At 38.3% G+C, this 19,559-nt stretch overlaps 1 long non-coding RNA gene across 1 annotated transcript in view; it reads right to left on the bottom strand.

Annotated features, from left to right (window-relative positions):
* Window positions 1–250: 250 nt before the first annotated feature.
* The window catches only part of LOC134760227 (uncharacterized), a 35,410-nt gene continuing 16,101 nt past the window's right edge, over window positions 251–19,559 (bottom strand). The window contains exon 3 of the long non-coding RNA XR_010137272.1: window positions 251–423. This is a non-coding gene — a long non-coding RNA (uncharacterized LOC134760227). The remainder of the gene's footprint in view (window positions 424–19,559) is intronic.

Raw genomic sequence — 19,559 nt, 5'->3', positions numbered from 1 at the left:
TGATTTCTTCTCAATCATCCAACCAATCTGTGACCAATCTGTGATTTAGTCAACAGACTGAGGTGTTAATCATAGCTACAAAATACCCACAAAGCAACAGCTATTTTAGTGTTTGATTGAATAATTGGATATTATTGCCTAGCCAAGATGACGTAAAACTAACCACAACACCAGCCATAAAATATTCTGAGGTTCATTTATTAGGATGTTTTTGGATTATTATCAACATGCACGACCATCATCAGCTCTGGATGATTATATATTAGGGACAGGAAGACTTGACTTTTTTTTTTTTTCTGAGTCATATTGCTTCTGAAGATGGACTGAAGGGTTACGCTGCTTCTCTGATGAGACCGCAGAAGTCTATGCATTCCAACCAGTCACCTTTGATTTTGGACAAGAATTGCTGCACCACCTTCCAGCCTGAAGAATGGGAAGCAAAAATGCTCTTTAAACTTTGTCACATCCAACAGCCCTGCACCCCAAGTACAGCAAGAACCGTGGTTGTCTGCGGTCACGTGGGACCTGGGTCACATGAACTTATATCAATATGCAAAAGGGAGTGAAAGTAGTTACTGGAGAGGCAGAAAATGTCCATTAGCTGCTGAACTAAAGTTGTTTGTGAGGAATGGATGAACAAAAAGCAGGAAGGGTTCATGGTACTTTACTTTTTGCTTTTCCTGTAACTGATTAAAGCTACCCTTCATGTACTTCATGGCTAACCCCAGGACTCTGGTGTCAGACAGCCTGAGTTAGCACACTGACACCTCCACTTAACCTGTGTCAGCATAGTGATCTGAAACATGGAAAGCATGAAAGCACAAACTGCAAGGGTAATTGTGAAACAGGCATGAGAAAATACGTGCAAAACTCTTCAAACAGTGTGAGACACATGACAGGTAAGTGCATACCCGATGCTAGCTGGTAAGGCACCGCGCACACGTGGCATGTGTTATGTCTTCAGAATACTCTTACAGGATTTTTGTAGTTGAAGGAACTGAGTATCAGAGAGGTTATTAGCTTCCACAAGGTCACAGAGGTGGTAAGTGGAAGCATTTAAATAGCAAATAATTTCAAAGCTGAAGATCTAAATCACTAGGCTATGCTATTTTCCTAACAGAAGAATTGAAATATCAGGAATAAACTGAAAATCAACAGAAATAAACAGGAAAACTCTCTAGTATACTAATTTTGAGCCCCTATTTTTCAGTCTTTGTTCATTATTATTATATACAATCTCTGTCTGTCTGTAACTGTGTGCACTAATAGACACAGGGTCACTCTCTGGGGAAAGAATCTGTGCCATTCATTATTGCATCCCCAGAGCTATCTATGTATCTGGCTCATATTAAAGGCTTATTTAAAAGATGATTGAATATGATATATATGGCATATGCTTTTTTTGTAGTAAACCAGAATATTAATAAAGATATCATAAATATACTCTTTATTAGATAGTCCATAGCTTGTTTTCATCCTGTTAACAGGGAGCCCTGTGAAGTCAGCTATCATGTGAAGAAGGGAAGATGGTGCCACATTTGTAATAGGAGAGAAACTGGGAGCAAACGCTCTGACAAGTGCAGATTTTCAAGCACACTTCTTAAAAAATGGAGTGATGAGATAAAAACTTGGGAGTGACAGCAGTTGACCGATGAATACCTAGATAGCTGAAATTCCACATAAACTCAGGAATGAAAGTGTAGGTTAAGAAAAACCAAACGTTCAGTCTCCTCAGCTATTTTGCTCTATTCAGGCTAGGCAATGGGGCTGCTGTTTACACTGTGACATCCTCAGTGGATGCAAGGCACATGTCAACTTTCATTTTACATCTGCGCTCTCTCTGAAAAGCATTAGAGTAAACTTGTGTTGAATGAGTGAAAATTCAGGAGAACCATCTCACACAGTGGGAACAACAAGTAGAATGTCCCCAGAAAGATGAAATGAAGAAGCTGTAGTAATGTGAAAGACTTTGAGCAAGGTTGACATGGTCTGGTGGTCCCTGGTCTTTGAAGGATGGGGGAACAGGAAACAGGTGGGATGGCAAAAGGAGGAAGAGAAGGGCACAAAGGAGAGACTAGGAAAACTGATATGGACTCAGAGCCAGATTCTGGAGATAACAGTTTCAGAGTCAACACAGATTATAGAGGAGGCACAGTCTCATAAGGCCTTCTTTTTGTTTTATCTTACTTTCTGCAGAGCCACTGTGGCAGCCACAATTACAGATGGGTGTCAGTGAGTATATACAAGGCTTCTCCTAAGACATCTGTGAACAAAGAGAGGCATAGGTGCAGATGTTGAAGTGAGGAGATTGAATTATTGTATCACAGGCTGCTGGATGGTAAATTGAGGTCCAAACTGAAATGTGATTTCTAGCTGTATGTTACAGGGATATCTGTTTAATGTTGTAGGGAATTATTGAAAAAAAATGGAGAAATCAAAACAACAGAGTTCACAAAACTTGAAAAATTAGAAAACATTTCAAAATAGATCCAGGGCCTTAAAAGTTCATGATCAACTAATCAGTGGGCTGAATGAAAAGTTAGGCAAAATTTAATGGGAATCAGTGTAATAACGAAAATTTGGGCCCAAAAAGTCAACAGCACAAACCCAAGAAGGAGATGCGGTGATTTTATGATACCCTATATAGCTGACCCTAAATTCATGCATAAGAAAGCAAAATAGTAATCTGGATGCAAAATTCCTGACTTGGACTTCAGCTCTTTTAAAGAAGTATAAAGTCTATCATAAGTAGTGAGAAAGCCACTTAGGCCTATGGACTGTGTTGATCATCTCTGGAATTTGGAATTAATTTCTGTACCAATAGCTTTTAGTCATGAAACACATTAATAGACTCTGGAGTCCAATATACAAGAACTTGAGTACTGACTCTTTATTTATTATGATTTTTCTTTCTCTTTGTTTCCTTCTCTGTAAAATAGGAATAAGACAACATCGCTCATGCTATCTTTGTGAATATTATAAATATGTTAAATCACCTAACACACAGTAAACCGCCAATTAATGTTAGCAAGGATGTGACTCAAGAGTAATATTGTTTTTTCAAATATTTACACATTGACATAAGATGAGAGCTTAGATTCGGGCTCCCAAAGAGGGATCCTAGTCTGCCTTGAGGTCAATGTTAACTCATTGGCTGTGATCACACTCCATGTGATTCCCTCTTCCTCATAATCACACTCTTACCCAAAGTTGTAGGAAGGAAGAGATAAAAAACAAAAACAAAAACCAGAAACCAGTCAGTTGATCTAGTTGATCTAGAATAGAAGTCAGCTATTCAATAGCATGTCACCAGATGTATGCCACTGAAACCAGAATCTCATGGCTAGAATCAATCATGACACTGGAACTGAAAGTGACTAGTGTCTATTGAGGGAAAGGGTGAAGATTAGGGACTTGGGTCCCTGGGATGGGATCCTGATTTGGATTCACCAGCTTTTGCCTCAGTCTTTTCTTGAGCTCTTGCTTTTTCTCTTCATGCATTGTGCTTGCATCTCTAGGGGCACAAGAGGTTATCTAAGCTCTAAAACTTTCATGGAAAATTTCTTTGGATCACTAAAAGGAAGAGCTGCTCAAGCATAAAATGAGCCACCTCATAAAGTAGTGAGTTCTCTGTTTCTAAATGTGTGTGAATAGAGGCTGGATAATTACTTCACTCAGGCATCAGAAAGGAATATGTATGGGCAATAATGGTTAAAGAATTTCCCAGGATGGAATTCTATGATTCTAGTACATCAGTGAGCATTATGCTTATCTACACTGATTCATGGCATTAGCACTTTAAAATCTGAATTGACAGAATATTATTTAAAATATATTTAATATTGACATATAATCTTTCTATATTTTAAAAATAGCCATAGAATTGTTTTCACTAGCTAAGCTATTGTATACTTTAACACATATTTTTATACCACCTCCGAGTAGACAAATCACTAGTAATCACAACTTTTATTTAAAGCCATTGTTTAATTTCTTGGTCTACCTTAATAAAATTTTAAAGCAAATCACAGACATCATGTCACTTCACCCCATCTATATCCATATGCCTCTGTTTAAAGAAAAAAATGTTGTTTTTCATGTAATCGTAATGCCATACTTATATCTTACAAAATGATCAATAATTCATAGATGTAACCTTGTACCCAGTCTATATTTAAATAACCTAGGTTTTCTTAAAATATAATTTGAGTTGATAATATATTAATGTACTGTAGTTTATTCAAACATTGCCCTATTGAAAGATATTTGGATTGTTTTCAATTTCTTGCTTTTAAAAATAATGCCACAGAGAATATTCTTGTGCCTAAGCAATTTTTTTGGCCAGGTAAAATTGGGATAGATTTCTAAGATTTGTGCTATTCAGTCAAAAAATTTGTTTGTCATTTTGCCAGATATGATCATTTTTTTCCAATGTGTCTACCATTTTGCATTGCCACCATCAACCCATGAGAGCACAGGTTGGCCCACTGCTCTTCCAACTGAGTCTTGTGTCAAAACTTTCACGAGATGTCCATTTAAATTTGTATTTTTCTTATTAAAATTGAGGTTGAGCAGTTTATCCACAACCTTGCTAAAATTGTTATCTTTTATTTATTTTTAAAATAATAGTCCTCCTAACAGGTGTGAAATAGCTCATTGTGGTTTTGAGTTGCATTTCCCTGATGATTAGTGATGTTGAGCACCTTTTCGTAGACCTGTTGGCCATTTGTCTGTCTTTTGTGGAGAAATATCTATTCAAGTCTTTTCTCAATTTTTAATTGAGTTGTAGGAGTTCCCTATATATTTTGGTTATTAACTTTTTATTGAATATGTGATTTGTGAATAATTTCTCACATTGCGTAGGTTGCCTTTTCACTGTAGAGCGTTTTCTTTGCATGTAGATGTGTTTTAACTTAATATAAGCCCCATTTGTCTATTGTTGCTTTTGTTTCTGGTGCCTCTGGTGTCATACCCATGAAATCATTGACAAGACCAATGTCATGAAGCTTTGCTCCTGTGTTTTCTTTGAGGAAATTTACAACTTCAGTTCTTACATTTAAATTTTAATCCATTTTGAGATCATTTTGGGGTATGGTGTAAGATAGGGGCACAACAGTTTGCTAGTTAGCGGATAGGAGCATAGCAACCAGTTAACATTCTTTGGCATGTGGATGTCCAGTTATCCCAACATTATTTGTTGAAGATACTCTTATTTCCCCATTGTGTATTCTCGACACCCTTGTTGAAGATGAGTTGACTATACATGTGTGGGTTTCTTTCTAGTTCATGCACTCTTGTATCCCCAAGCCTTCTTGTGTGATATTCCTTTTTGTTGTAATACCACAAGCACTTTCTGACAGGCTTTTGTCCGTTAGGAAGATTTCCACTCATTCTGCAGCATCCATTCAGATATTACTTCCTCCCAGAAGACTTCCTGACCCCCAATTTTAAGGAGACTGTTCTACGATAACATCTACTTCATATACTATGGCATTATGCTTTGTTCAAACTGCTTATTTAATTTCCATAAATACCATGGGGATAGTGATTATACCTGCATTGTTTGTTCTAGTGCCCAGAACATTATTCTATGCAGGATAAATGTTCCACCAACATGGGCAGAATGAAGATTTTCCATTACAATGCTATTTACAATAGTAAAAGATTGAAATTCATGTATATTTTCAAAGATAAGAACATGGTTATACATATTATGGCACATGGATATGATGAAGTCCTATGCAATAATTGAAAAAGCATGTTTTGACGCAGTTTAATGACAAGAGATTTTATGAAAAACATAGGTTAAAAGCAATTTGCAATATGTTCTCATTTTTATAAAGAAGATAGCTAATATTTTAGAGATTACATTTGCAAACATTTTGCTAAATCCTTTAATTATTCTGTTTAGTTATGCTAGGTATTCTAGGTAAGTGAAATGCATACTATTATTATCCTTATTATAGAGTTGGGGGTAACCCAGGTAGAGAGTGAAAAGTCAAAGTAGTTTTATACCTTTATTTTTTCTTCAACATGTATTTTAAGTTCTGGGGTACATGTGCAGGATGTGAAGGTTTGTTCCATAGCTAAACGTGTGCCATGGTGGTTTGCTGCACAGATCAACCCACTAACTACGTATTAAGCTCAGCATTCATTAGCCATTCTTCCTGAAGCTCTCTATCTCTTCGCCCACCCCGATGGGCCCCAGTGTGTGTTGTTTCCCCTTATGTGTCCACTTTTAAGTGGGAGCTGTATGTTATCATCATTCTAGTTAGCTGCTCCTTTAACCTTTGATCAAGGTTATCTATAATGATTTATATATCTTTCCTTACTGGTGGATTAAAAACCAGGTTTTTTCTGACTTTAAAATGCATACTTTAAAACTCTAGGAAGACACAGATAGATAGAACTATGAGTGTAGTGGGTGGGGCCAAGATGGCCGACTAGAAGCAGCAGTGGTAGGAGGTTCCTGTTGAAAAGAATCATAATAGCGTATGAATCCTGCACGGGTAACTGAGGTATCCAGGTTCTCTCATCAGAACTGAGTAGGTGGCTGGCATGACCCACAGAGAGGAAGGAAGAGCAATGTGGTGCGGGGGCTCATCTAACAGCCACATGGGACAGAGGAGCCCCCACCCCCACAACCAAAGGAGGTGGTGAGTGAGCATGCTACCCAGCTGGGAAACTGCTTTTCCCATGGAACTGTGCAACCTATGGATTCTAAGATCCCACTGGTGAACCCACCCCACCAGGACCTATGTTCCCAACCCTGGAGCCATGCAGATTCTCAACAGCCTCTCAGCTAGAACCTGGTTAATCCTCTGAGCTCCGGGAGGGAGAGGCAACCAACACCACAGCTGCAACTGCCTGCTGCCTAAGCCATTTGAGCTCCTTGTGGTAGGGGCAGCCACCAGCACTGGGGCTGATAGCTGCCTGACACGCTAAGTTCCCTGGGCATAGGAATGGTGGTGGCAGCCATCTTCATAGCTCCAGGCTGTGCTTTTTCCCTGCTGGTGCCAGGGAGGCTAGACACTTGGTCCCAAGAGGTGTCCCCCGCAGCCCAACACACCTGCTGTGGCAGACTGTGACTAGAGCACTTCTTTAGGCCTGACCCTGACCCATTCCTCCTCACTGTGTGGGGCCTCCCTGCAGGAACTCCAACAACTCCAGCCAGGGGCTCAGGGACAGAAGTCTAATCTCCCTGGGCCTGAGCTTCTAGGGGAAGGGGTGGCCATAGTCTCTGTGGACCAGCTGACTTAGCCTTTCCTCCTGCTAGTTCTTAGGAATCCAGCAGCCCAGATGAGTAGGTTTCCTCCCAGCTAAGCACACCCTCTCCACCAAGGGGCAGTCAAAGTGCTTCATTAAATGGTACTGTTCCCCATGCCACTCAGCTTGTTAAGACCCTCCAACAGGGATTGTCAGGCACTCTATATAGAAGCCATCCTATTGACATCAGATTGGTGCTCCTCAAGGTCAGAGATCCCAGAGGAATGAGCAGGCACCCATCTTTGCTGTTCTCTAGCCTCCTTAAGTGACATCTCCAGGTGCAGGAGTGAACCAGATGAGTAGGGCCTGACGTGAACCCCCAGCAAACTGCAGTAGCCCTACAGAAGAGGGACCTGACTATTTAAAGAAACACAAACAGAAAGCAACAACAACAGCATCAAAAACAATAAAAAGTACCCACAAAAACCCCATCCACAGTTCAGCAGCCTCAAAGATTGAAATTAGACAAACTCATGAAGATGAGAAAGAATTAACAAAAAGAAAGCACTGAAAACCCAACTGGCTAGAGTGCCTCTTCTCTTCCAAATGATCGCAACACCTCTCCAGCAAGGGTGCAGAACTGGACAGAGGATGAGAAGGACCAATTGACAGAAGTAGGCTTCAGAAGATGGATAATAAAAAACACCACTGAGCTAAAGGAGTATGTTCTAACCCAATGCAAAGAAGCTAAGAACCTTGATAAAAGGTTAGAGGAGCAGCTAACTAGAATAACCAGTTTAGAGAGGAACATAAATGACCTGATGCAGCTGAAAAACACAGCACGAGAACTTTGTGAAGCATACACAATTATCAATAGCTGTATCGACCAAGCAGAAGAAAGGATATCAGAAATTGAAGACCACCTTACTGGAATAAGGCATTCAGACAAGATTAGAGAAAAAAGAATGAAAAGGAATGAACAAAGCCTCTGAAAAATGTGGGACTACATAGAAAGACTGAATCTACAATTGATTAGAGTACCTGAAGGAGATGGGGAGAATGGAAAAGGCTGGAAAATACACTTTAGGATGTTATCCAGGAGAACTTCTCTAACCTGGCAAGACAGGCCAACATTCAAATTCAGGAAATAAAGAGAAAACCAGCAAGAAACTCCACGAGAAGATCAACCTGAAGACACATAATCATCAGATTCTCCAAGGTCAAAATGAAGGAAAAAATGTTAAAGGCAGACAGAGAGAAAGGTTGGGTTACCGACAAAAGGAAGCCCATCAGACAAACAGCAGACCACTCAACAGAAACCCTACAAGCCAGAAGAGAGTGGGGGCCAATATTCAACATTTTTAAAGAAAATAATTTTCCACCCAGAATTTCATATCCAGCCAAACTAAAATTTGTAAGTGAAGGAGAAATAAAATCCCTTCCAGACAACCAAATGCTGAGGGATTTCGTCACCACTAGGCCTGCCTTGCAAGAGCTCCTAAAGGAAGCACTAAATATGGAAAGGGAAAACCAGCACCAGTTACTGCAAAAACACACCAAAATATAAACACCAATAACACTATGAAGAAACTGCATCCACTAGTGTGCAAAATAACCAGATAGCATTATGATGACTGGATCAAATTCACACATAATGATATTAACCTTAAATATAAATGGGCTAAATATCCCAATTAAAAGATGGATACTGGCAAATTGGATAAAGAGTCAAGACCCACCGGTGTGCTGTATTCAGGAGGCCTATCTCATGTGGAAAGACACATATAGGCTCAAAATAAATGGATGGAGGAAAAGTTACCAAGCAAATGGAAAGAAAAAAAAAAGCAGGGGTTGCAATCCTAGTCTGACAAAACAGACTTTAAACCAACAAAGGTAAAAAAAAGACAAGGGCATTACATAATGGTAAAGGGATCAATTCAACAAGAAGAGCTAACTATCCTAAATATATATACACCCAATACAGGAGCATCCAGATTAAATAAAAAAGTTCTTAGAGACCTACAAAGAAACTTAGACTCTCACATGATGATAGTGGGAGACTTTAACAACCTACTGTCAATATTAGACAGATCAACGAGACAGAAAGTTAACAAGGATATTCAGGACTTGAACTCAGCTTTGGATCAAGTGGACCAAATAGATATCTACAGAACTCTCCACCCCAAATCAACAGAATATACACTCTTCTCAGTGCCACATGACACTTATTCTAAAATTGGCCTCATAATTGGAAGTAAAACACTCCTCAGTAAATGCAAAAGAACTGATATCATAACAAGCAGTCTCTCAGACCACAGTGCAATCAAGTTAGAACTCAGGATTAAGAAACTCACTCAAAATCAAACAATTACATGGAAACTGAACAACCTGCTCCTAAATGACACCTGGATAAATAATGAAATTAGGTCAGAAATCAAGAAGTTCTTTGAAACCAATGAGAACAAAGAGGCAATGTACTATTATCTCTGGGACACAGCTAAAGCAGTGTTAAGAGGGAAATTTATAGCACTAAATGCACACATTAGAGAGCAAGAAAGATCTCAAATCGACACCCTAACATCACAATTAAAAAATTTATAGAAGCAAGTGCAAACAAATCCAAAAGCTAGCAGAAGGCAAAAAATAACTAAGATCAGAGGAGAATTGAAGGCAATAGAAGCACAAAAAACCCTCCAAAAAATTTAATGAATCCAGAAGCTGTTTTTGTGAAAAAAGATTAATAAAATAGATAGGACTTTAGCTAGACTAATAAAGAAGAAAAGAAAGAAGCATCAAATATACACAATAAAAATGATAAAGGGGAAATCACCACTGACCCCACAGAAATACAAACTATCATCAGAGAATACTATAAACACTATGCAAATAAACTAGAAAATCTAGAAGAAATGGATAAATTTTGGACACATACACCCTCCAAATACTAACCCAGGAAGAAGTCTAATGCCTGAACAGACCAATAACAAGTTCTGGAATTGAGGCAGTAATTAATAGCCTACTCACCAAAAAAAGCCCAGGACCAGACAGATTCACAGCCAAAGTCTACCAGAGGTACAAAGAGGCACTGGTACCATTCCTTCTGAAACTATTCCAAACAATTGAAAAGGAGGGACTCCTCCCTAACTCATTTTATTAGGCCAGCATCATCCTGATACCAAAACCTGGCAGAGACATAACAACAGAAACTTCAGGCCAACATCTCTGATGAACATTGATATGAAAATTCTCAATAAAATACTGGCAAACTGAATCCAGCAGCACATCTAAAAACTTGTCCATCAGGATCAAGTTAATTTCATCCCTGGGATACAAGCCTGGTTCAGCATATGCAAATCAATAAACATAATCCATCCAATAAACAGAACCAATGACAAAAATCACATGATTGTCTCAATAGATACAGAAAAGGCCTTTGATAAAATTCAACATCTCTTCATGTTAAAAACTCTCAATAAACTAGGTAATGATGGAACGTATCTCAAAATAATAAGAGCTATTTATGACAAACCCACAGCCAATATTATATTGAATGGGCAAAAACTGGAAGCATTCCAAACTGGTACAAGACAAGAACCCCTTCTCTAGCCATGCCTATTCAACATAGTATTGGAAGTTCTGGCAAGGTGAATCAGGCAAGAGAAAGAAATAAAGGATATTCAAATAGGAAGAGAAGAAGTAAAATTGTCTGTGTTGCAGATGACATGATTCTATCTTTAGAAAACCCCACCATCTCAGTCCAAAGCTCCTTAAGCTAACAGGCAACTTCAGCAAAGTCTCAGGTTACAAAATCAATGTGTAAAAATCCAGAACTCATAAACATCATGCTTTATTTTACTGAGATAGAAAGAGCAGAGGTACAGGGAAGTCAAGAAATGAGGCACAAAGTTGTGATCAACATATAAGTGTATAGCAGTTCCTGTTTTCATAATTTTAAACACAAGGAAACATAACAAAAAGTCTACGGCATTTTAGAATTTACAAAGCACTTTCACTTGGATGGTCTTAAAATCGATGGAATCTAGATAATCAGGTTCAGTGTTCAAAGACCTAACAGAATCAGCAAGGTTCTGTCTAGGATGACTTGAACATTAAGCTATCCTTAAAAAAAAATCTGCAAGAATACACAGGAGAAAGTTTTTAAGACCTTGGATTAGGCAAAGGGGTTTTAGATATGACACCAAAAGCATGAGCCCTAAAATAAAAAATTGTTAAATAGGGCTTTTTTAAAAAAACCTTTTACTCTGTGAAAGACCGTGTTAAGAGAATAAAACAAGTATATTAAACAACATGTATATTAAAGTAATCTATTTTCAAATCACATATCTGACAAATGACTTGTATCCACAATATGTAAAAAAAAACAAAACCCTCAAAACCCAACATTTGAAACAATCATCCAATTTTTGGTCAAAGATTTTTTTTTTAAATGCTTCACCAAAGAAAATATACAAATGGGAGTGGGCGTGGTGGCTCATGCCTTTAATCCCAGTTCTTTGGGAAGTCGAGGCAGGTGGATTGCCTGAGCTCAGGAGTTCGAGACCAGCCTGGGCAACATGGTGAAACCCCGTCTCTACAAAAATACAAAAAATTAGCCAGGCATGGAGGCATGCACCTGTAGTCCCAGCTACTTGGGACGCTGAGGCAGGAGAATTGCTTGAACCCAGGAGGCGGAGGTTGCAGTGAGATGAGATTGCACCATTCACTCCAGCCTGGGTGACAGAGCGAGACTCCCATCTCTCTCTCTCTCTCGCTCTCTCTCTCTCTCTCTCTCTATATATATATATATATACTCTCTCTCTCTCTCTCTCTCTCTCTCTCTCTATATATATATATATATATATATATATATATATATACACACAAATGGAAAATAACCTCAGTGTCATTAGTCGTTAGGACAAAGAGAAAATTAAAACCACAATGCAATGCAACACACATGTATTTAAATAGCTGAAACCAATAGAACTAACAGTCATAAGTCTGGCGATGATGCAGAGCAACTGGAACTCTCACACATTGCTGGTGGGAATGTAAAATGGTACAGCCACTTTGAAAGCAGTTTGGCTGTTTCTTCTAAAGTTAAACATACACTTACCATATGATCCAACAATCCCACTCCTGTTTATACAAGAGAAATAAAAACTTAGGTTTACCAAAACACCTGTAAGCAAAGTGCTTTATTCATAACTGCTAAAAATTGAAAACAACCAAATTGTCCCTCAGTTAGTGAAACAGTTGCACATACAGTCAGTGCAACATTGCTCAGCAATGAAAAGCAACTACTGATATGTATGACAACATGAACAATCTCAAATGCATTATGCTAAGTGCAAGAAACCCCACTCAAAGACTATGCACTGTATGATTTCATACACCCCCACCCCGAGAAAAGTTTGCTGTAAATTAAATAAAGAATAAAAAAATGTCAAACATATATCACAACCATTCCTATACATACACAATAGACAGGCAGAGAGGCAAATCATGAGTGAACTCCCATTCACAATTGCTATAAAGAGAATAATAAAATATCTAGGAATACAGTTAACAATGGATGTGAAGGACCTCTTCAAGGAAAACTACAAACCACTGCTCAAGGAAATAAGAGAGGGCACAAACAAATGGTAAAACATTTCATCCTCATGGATAGGAAGAATAAATATTGTGAAAACGGCCATACTGCCCAAAGTAATTTATAGATTCAATGCCATTCCAATCAAACTACCAGTGACATTCTTCACAGTATTAGAAAAAATAAAACTACTTTAAATTTCATATGGAACCAATGTAGAGCCCATATAGCGAAGGCAATCCTAGGCAAAAAGAACAAAGCTGGAGGCATCACGCTACCTGACTTCAAAGTATACTACAAGCCTTCAGCAACCAAAACAGCATGGTATTGGTACCAAAACAGACACACAGATGAATGGAACAGAATAGAGAACTCAGAAATAAGATGGCACATCTACAATTATCTGCTCTTCAACAAACCTGACAAAAACAAGCAATGAAGAAAGGATTTCCTATTTAATAAATGGTGCTGGGAAAACTGGCCAGCCATATGCAGAAACTGAAACTGGACCCCTTCCTTACACCTTATATAAAAATTAACTCAAGATGGATTAACGACTTAAATGTAAAACCCCAAACCATAAGGACCCTAGAGGAAAACCTAGGCAATACCATTCAGGGCATAGCCATGGGAAAAGACTTCATGACAAAACGGCCAAAATCAATTGCAACAAAAGCCAAAATTGACAAATGAGATCTAATTATAATAAAGAGCTTCTGTACAGCAAAAGAAACTAGCATCAGAGCGAACAGGCAACCTACAGAATGGGAGAAAATTTTTGCAATCTACTCATCTGACAAAGGTCTAATATCCAGAGTCTACAAGGAACTTAAACAAATTTACAAGAAAAACACAACCCCATCAAAAAGTGGCTAAGGATATAAACAGATACTTCTGAAAATAAGACATTTATGTGGCCAACAAACATATTAAAAAAAGCTCCACATCACTGATCATTACAGAAATGCAAATCAAAACCAAAATGAGATACCATCTAACACCAGTCAGAATGGCAATTACTAAAAAGTCAAGAAACAATAGATGCTGGAGATGTGGAGAAATAGGAATGCTTTTATACTGTTGGTGGGAATGTAAATTAGTTCAACCATTGTGAAAGACAGTATGGAAATTCCTCAAGGATCTAGAAGTAGAAATACCATTTGACCCAGCAATCCAATTACTGGCTATATACCCAAAGGAATATAAATCATTCTACTATAAAGAAACATGCACATGTAAGTTTATTGCAGCACTATTTGCAATAGCAAAGAGATGGAACCAACCCAAATGCCCATTAATGATAGACTGGATAAAGAAAATGTGCTACATATACACCATGGAATACTATGCAGCCATAAAAAGGAACTAGATCATGCCCTTTGCAGGGACATGGATGAAGCTGGAAGCCATCATCCTCAGCAAACTAACAAAGGAAAAGAAAACAAAACACTGCATGTTCTCACTCATAAGTGGGAGCTGAGCAATGAGAACACATGGACACAGGGAGGGAAGCAAGACACACCGGGGCCTGTTGGGGTGTGGGGGGGAAAGGGGAGGGACCCTAGAGGACAAGTCAATAGGTGCAGCAAACCACCATGGCACACATATACCTATGTAACAAACCTGCACATTCTGCACATGTATCCTGGAACTTAAAGTAAAATAATTTTAAAAAAAGAACTGTGAGTGTATACACACCTGTGTGCATGCAGACACAAACACACACACACACACACACACACACAGTGTCAAATACAATGTTTTTCTATTTATACCACAGGGGGTGGGAGCATAGCAACCAGTTAACAGTTCCTACATCTAGATAAGAGAAATATCAGTGACTACAACTTTGATTTTCTCTCCCTCTTACTTTTCCCATAGAAAGCATACATTATTTAAAAAGGAATTAAAATAGTACTTTCAAAGAGAAATCTTTCTGTTATGAATCCTCTAATCCACATGACTTCTCTAGCTCATTTGCAGACCTACAAAGGAGGCCCTTGGGATACAAAGGTAAGACTCCCATTTCCCGGTGCATTTCATTTGTTTGTGGACACATCTATTATCTGATGGTAAGCATGTGGCTTACAAGCATCCAAATCATCTGCACAATACAGACCTTGTCCCTGTATATAATACTGGGCAAGCTGTTGCTCTGTGGACAGCATTTGAGTCTCATTCATATGGCCAGAGCCAAATATTTGTTTCTAAAAATGGGAAATGAGGTCTTTTTCATTTGAGTTTTTTCATTCATTTACAATAATTTCATCAAATATTTTTGAATACTTTCTACACACCAAAAACCATCCAAACATCTGGGGGATCTGTAGATGAAAGACAGATTTCTGCCTTGGGGAGAGGGAACTCACAATAGGGTTGGGAAGAAAGTCATAAAAGCAGAGATGAAAACAGTGTAATGATTGGTTGGAGGAGATACGAGTAGGAGGATGGAGTGTACAGGAGCGGGGTTCTCATCTCAGACATTGGTATAAGCTTTGGGGACTTGCTAGTGACTGAGGTCCCCATCTTGTATGTAACATCAGCACTTTCAGAGTGCCTTCAATGAGATTCATATTTCATTTCAGGTGATCTTCTCAACATATACCTCAGTTAACATTGTGCGGATGGCCGCCTTCTCCTCTCCTGGAAATATGCAAATTGACAACACATTTGTAGGTCTCACTGGTTTGTATCAGAGTTGGCGTAGAGGTCAGTTTTTACCTGTTGCTCTTTCTTGCTCATGGCCCTTTGGACCTTTTGCAGGCTTAATTGTGTCCAGCTGGGTCTACTTTGCCTTTTCCCCAAATAGGACAAAGGAATACTTACCCTGGCCTATTTTCAAAGGTTTTACCTTTTCCCTTTGGATTTGTGGGTCAGCAAACCACACCTTCCTTGACTCAGCTCCCAAATTACCTTAGTCGCCGATAGCATCGAAAGGGTGACCTCCACCCTGCCCTGGCTTCTTTGGTGCCTTTAAATCACACTTGGAGTCATTTAAAACAGAATCAGCAAGCTGTGGTCAATTCCTGACACCAGCTGGAATTCAAACCTTTCATTCCTTGCTGGACCAAGGTGTGATTTATAATTGAAAGAGTTCTTTGTCTTCCACTTTCAAACATTTAAAAAAAATACTCTTGAACTAACTCTCTCTCTCTTCCCTGCATCTATTGACTTCAAAGTCTAGGGTTTCACCCCACACCAAATAGTTCTATTGTCACCTCAAAACCTCAGTTTCTTCACTTGTAATATAAATAACCATTTATATTTGAGGGAAGAAACAGAGACAATGATGTATAATTTTAAGAGTAACAGACACTAAAAATAAAAATAAACGTAAAAGGATGAAGAGTACTGATGGGTGGTTAGTTTCAGGTCTAAAGGTCAGGGAAGGATACTCTGAGGAGGTGACATTTGGCAAGACACCAAAGAGAGTGAGGGAGTCAGAAAGGAAAATATCTAGAGAAAGAGTGTTCCAGGCACAGAGGATAGCAAGCGTATGTGACTTGACTACGCAAAGCTTGCTTGGTGTGCTCAAGGGACAGCAAGCCAAGAAGTGTGGCTCAAAGGCAGGAGTGAAGGGGAGAAGTAACCAGATCACATGTCACAGAGGCGTACAGCCAAGAGGATGGTTTTGGGTTGGAGATTAAAAGCCATTAAAATATTTTTAGCAGAAGTTGGGGGTAACGTAATTTTATTGTTTTCTTTTTCTTTCTTTTTTTTTTTTTTTTTTGAGATAGGGTCTCGCTCTGTCACTCAGGATGAAGTGCAGTGGCATGATCTGGGCTCACTGCAATCTCCTCCTCCCTGGGCTCAAGGAATCCTCCCACTGGAGCTCCCTGCGTAGCTGGGACTACAGGCGTGGCACCACCAAGCCCAGCTAATTTTTAGTGTTTTTTGGTAGAGACGGGGTTTCACCGTGTTGCTCAGGATGGTCTCCAACTCGTGGGCTCAAGCGATCTGCCCACTCGGATTGATATGGGCTGGGATGGGGTCCTTGTCGTGACAACCTGAAGCAGTTTAATTCAGAATAGGGGTACAAGAGGAAGAAATAATCAAAAACTATTAGGCTTTTGTCCTGAGCAATGGAGTGAATGGGGTTGCCATTTACTGTAATAGGTAAAACTAAAGGAAGGTTCACAGGGGAGTGCAAATCCAGAGGTTGGTTTCAGATACCTTAAATGTGATAGGATTAACAGATGCCCAATTGGAGATTTTGAGAAGGGAAATATATATGCAAGTCCAGCTTAGGGGGGTGATGGTGGAGATCGAAATTTGGATTTTAGTGTATATACCAAATGCTGTGAGGCCATCTGGTAAGACGGGCTCAGAACTTGAAACTCGCCATAGTGGGTTATTGATAACTGGGATATGTGTTTCAAATGAAGTGGTGGAAACAAGCCCAGCGGGATTATGTTCGACCCCAGAGGAAATCTGGGTAGAAACAGGAAGTATGGACAACTAAACTGAGAAATATTGAGATAAAAGAGGAGTCAGAAAATGATGCCCATTCACAAGGCAAAAGTTTGCTATATTAAAAAATAGGTGATACGAAAATACAACGTAACATTGTAACAATAAGTAGAAATGTCTGATAGCATTTGTCAGACATTCTGATCACAGGTAGATAAAAATATACAACGAAAAGACTCCAGAAGAAAATACTTCCCAAGTATCAATGGTGGTTTTTAAAAGTTTTATAGTAGCATTATAGATGATCTAAAAAAATCTTTATTCTTTTTTGTATATATCTTATCATGCATATATACTGCTTTCAATTTTTACTACTTTTTACTAAAATTCATGAATCCATTTCCCTTTTTATATTTAAATTATTGCAGTTAAATTTAATTTGGTCAATAGGTGTAGTCCTCCCTGAAAATATATTCCAGGATTCTCCCCAGATATTCTCATTATGATGGGTTCGGGAAGTGTTCAGTTCAGAATTTATTCAATATTTATATCCTGTATCTGAGCAAACTTTTCTTTTCTGTGCTCACCTCACTCCTTTCATAGGCATTTTACCCCGTACTTTATTGTGGAATAAATTTTACAAGTGGTAAAACTTGATAGGACTTTAGATATTTATTTGTTTAAAATAATTCTTGTATATTCGTTCTTCCACTTTTATTTTTGAGTACATTCTCTTATGGTTATTTCAGAGAAGTTCTATAAATTGTGAGGTTTCTATGTCTGAAAGAAACTTTATTATCCCCTTAAATCTCCAATGATAGTTTGGCTGGTTTGACTGAGTATAGCATGCTAGGTTTGAAATACACTTTCTCAGAACTTTGATGTCACTTTGCTGGGTTTCTTTACTCCATACTGCTAAGGAGAAATCTGGTGTCAGTCTGACCTCCCTTTCCTTCTAGATAATCTTTCTTTTTCTTCTGGCATCTAAGATTACCTCTTTCAGTATTAGTTTTATAAAACTTGATTTTATTGTTGTCTCAATGTGAGTTTTTGGTTAGCTTACGATTACATTTTGGCCACTCAGTACCATGTACTCATTCAACTTGAGCATAGATGATATTTATTTGTTCATGTATATATTTATTATGTAGCATTTCTGGGATATTTATTCCTACTGTTTTTTTTTCAATTTTTTCCCCTCTTCTACTCTCTTGTCACTCAATATACAGTTTTACACTCAATAAGCAGTTTTACATAGACATTAGAAAATTTGGTTCTGTCTTAAATATTTAGACCTCGTTTTACACATTTGTTTCTCTTTAAATTTTTGTGCTGTGTTCTACCAATGTCTCCCAATTTGACCTTCTAGCTCTTCAATTTGCCCTTCATTTTATCTAATTTGCTATTCTGTACATGTAATGTGCTTATTTATACATGTACAACAGTTATTACAGGACTAACTTTTCCTCCCCAAATCTCTATTTTGTTCTTTTCACTACTACTGGTACTTGTTTCCTCACATATATTCTTTTATTTTTTTTAATGACAATCATAATACCCCCTGTAGCTCCTATTTTAAGATTTTCTTTTTTTTATATTTGCTCTATTACCTTTATCATCCTGGGTATAAGTTATTCTTAATTTTGGATTTTCTATTTCTCTTTCATGCAAATCACCTCTCTCAAATATTTGGTAAATCTTGATTCTATACTCAGCTTCTGTGATTGACTTCTGCATATTTCCTGGTCTATGGCAAACACCCATTCTGGGGAAACCTTAGCTTATAGCTATGGCTGGTCAACTGTATTCTCCAGGTGACAGCTCATGGCTTTATTTTCATCATGACTGCCTGTTTTTTGTTTTTTTTTTTTTCAAATTTGTGTATTATTAGTGTGTTTTCCTATCCAGTTTATTATTAGCAAATTTCATATATCTAGTTTATATCTTTTTTACTAATGTTATGAATCAACTCTTAGTATTTTAAAACCTTAAAGAGCTGGATATACTCTTGGCAGAAGGTGGTCTCATCACTGGTTGATTGCTTCCAGCATTTGTTTAGGTACTTCTGGAATTTTGGTGGTCTTTATCTCATGATGTCAAGATGGATGCCTCAATCTAGTCTTCCCTTCTGCCCACCAGTATCCTTCACAGGAAACAACAGAGTGAGGACATAACAGGACTCTTCTTCCCGGAAACTTCTTCTCAGACTTCCACTCACAGGTCACTGGCCAGAAATGATGACATATGGGTTCCTTAATTTAAGAGAAACAGAAAAATGAGCATCATCTGCTAAAAGAGAATGGGGCTATACTGACTGGCTGAGGACAATCATGCCCGAGCCACTAGGTCT

This window comes from Pongo abelii, chromosome 16, assembly GCF_028885655.2.
Source record: "Pongo abelii isolate AG06213 chromosome 16, NHGRI_mPonAbe1-v2.0_pri, whole genome shotgun sequence".
Classification (NCBI taxonomy): Eukaryota; Metazoa; Chordata; class Mammalia; order Primates; family Hominidae; genus Pongo; species Pongo abelii.
This window is presented reverse-complemented; position numbering and strand designations above follow the sequence as displayed.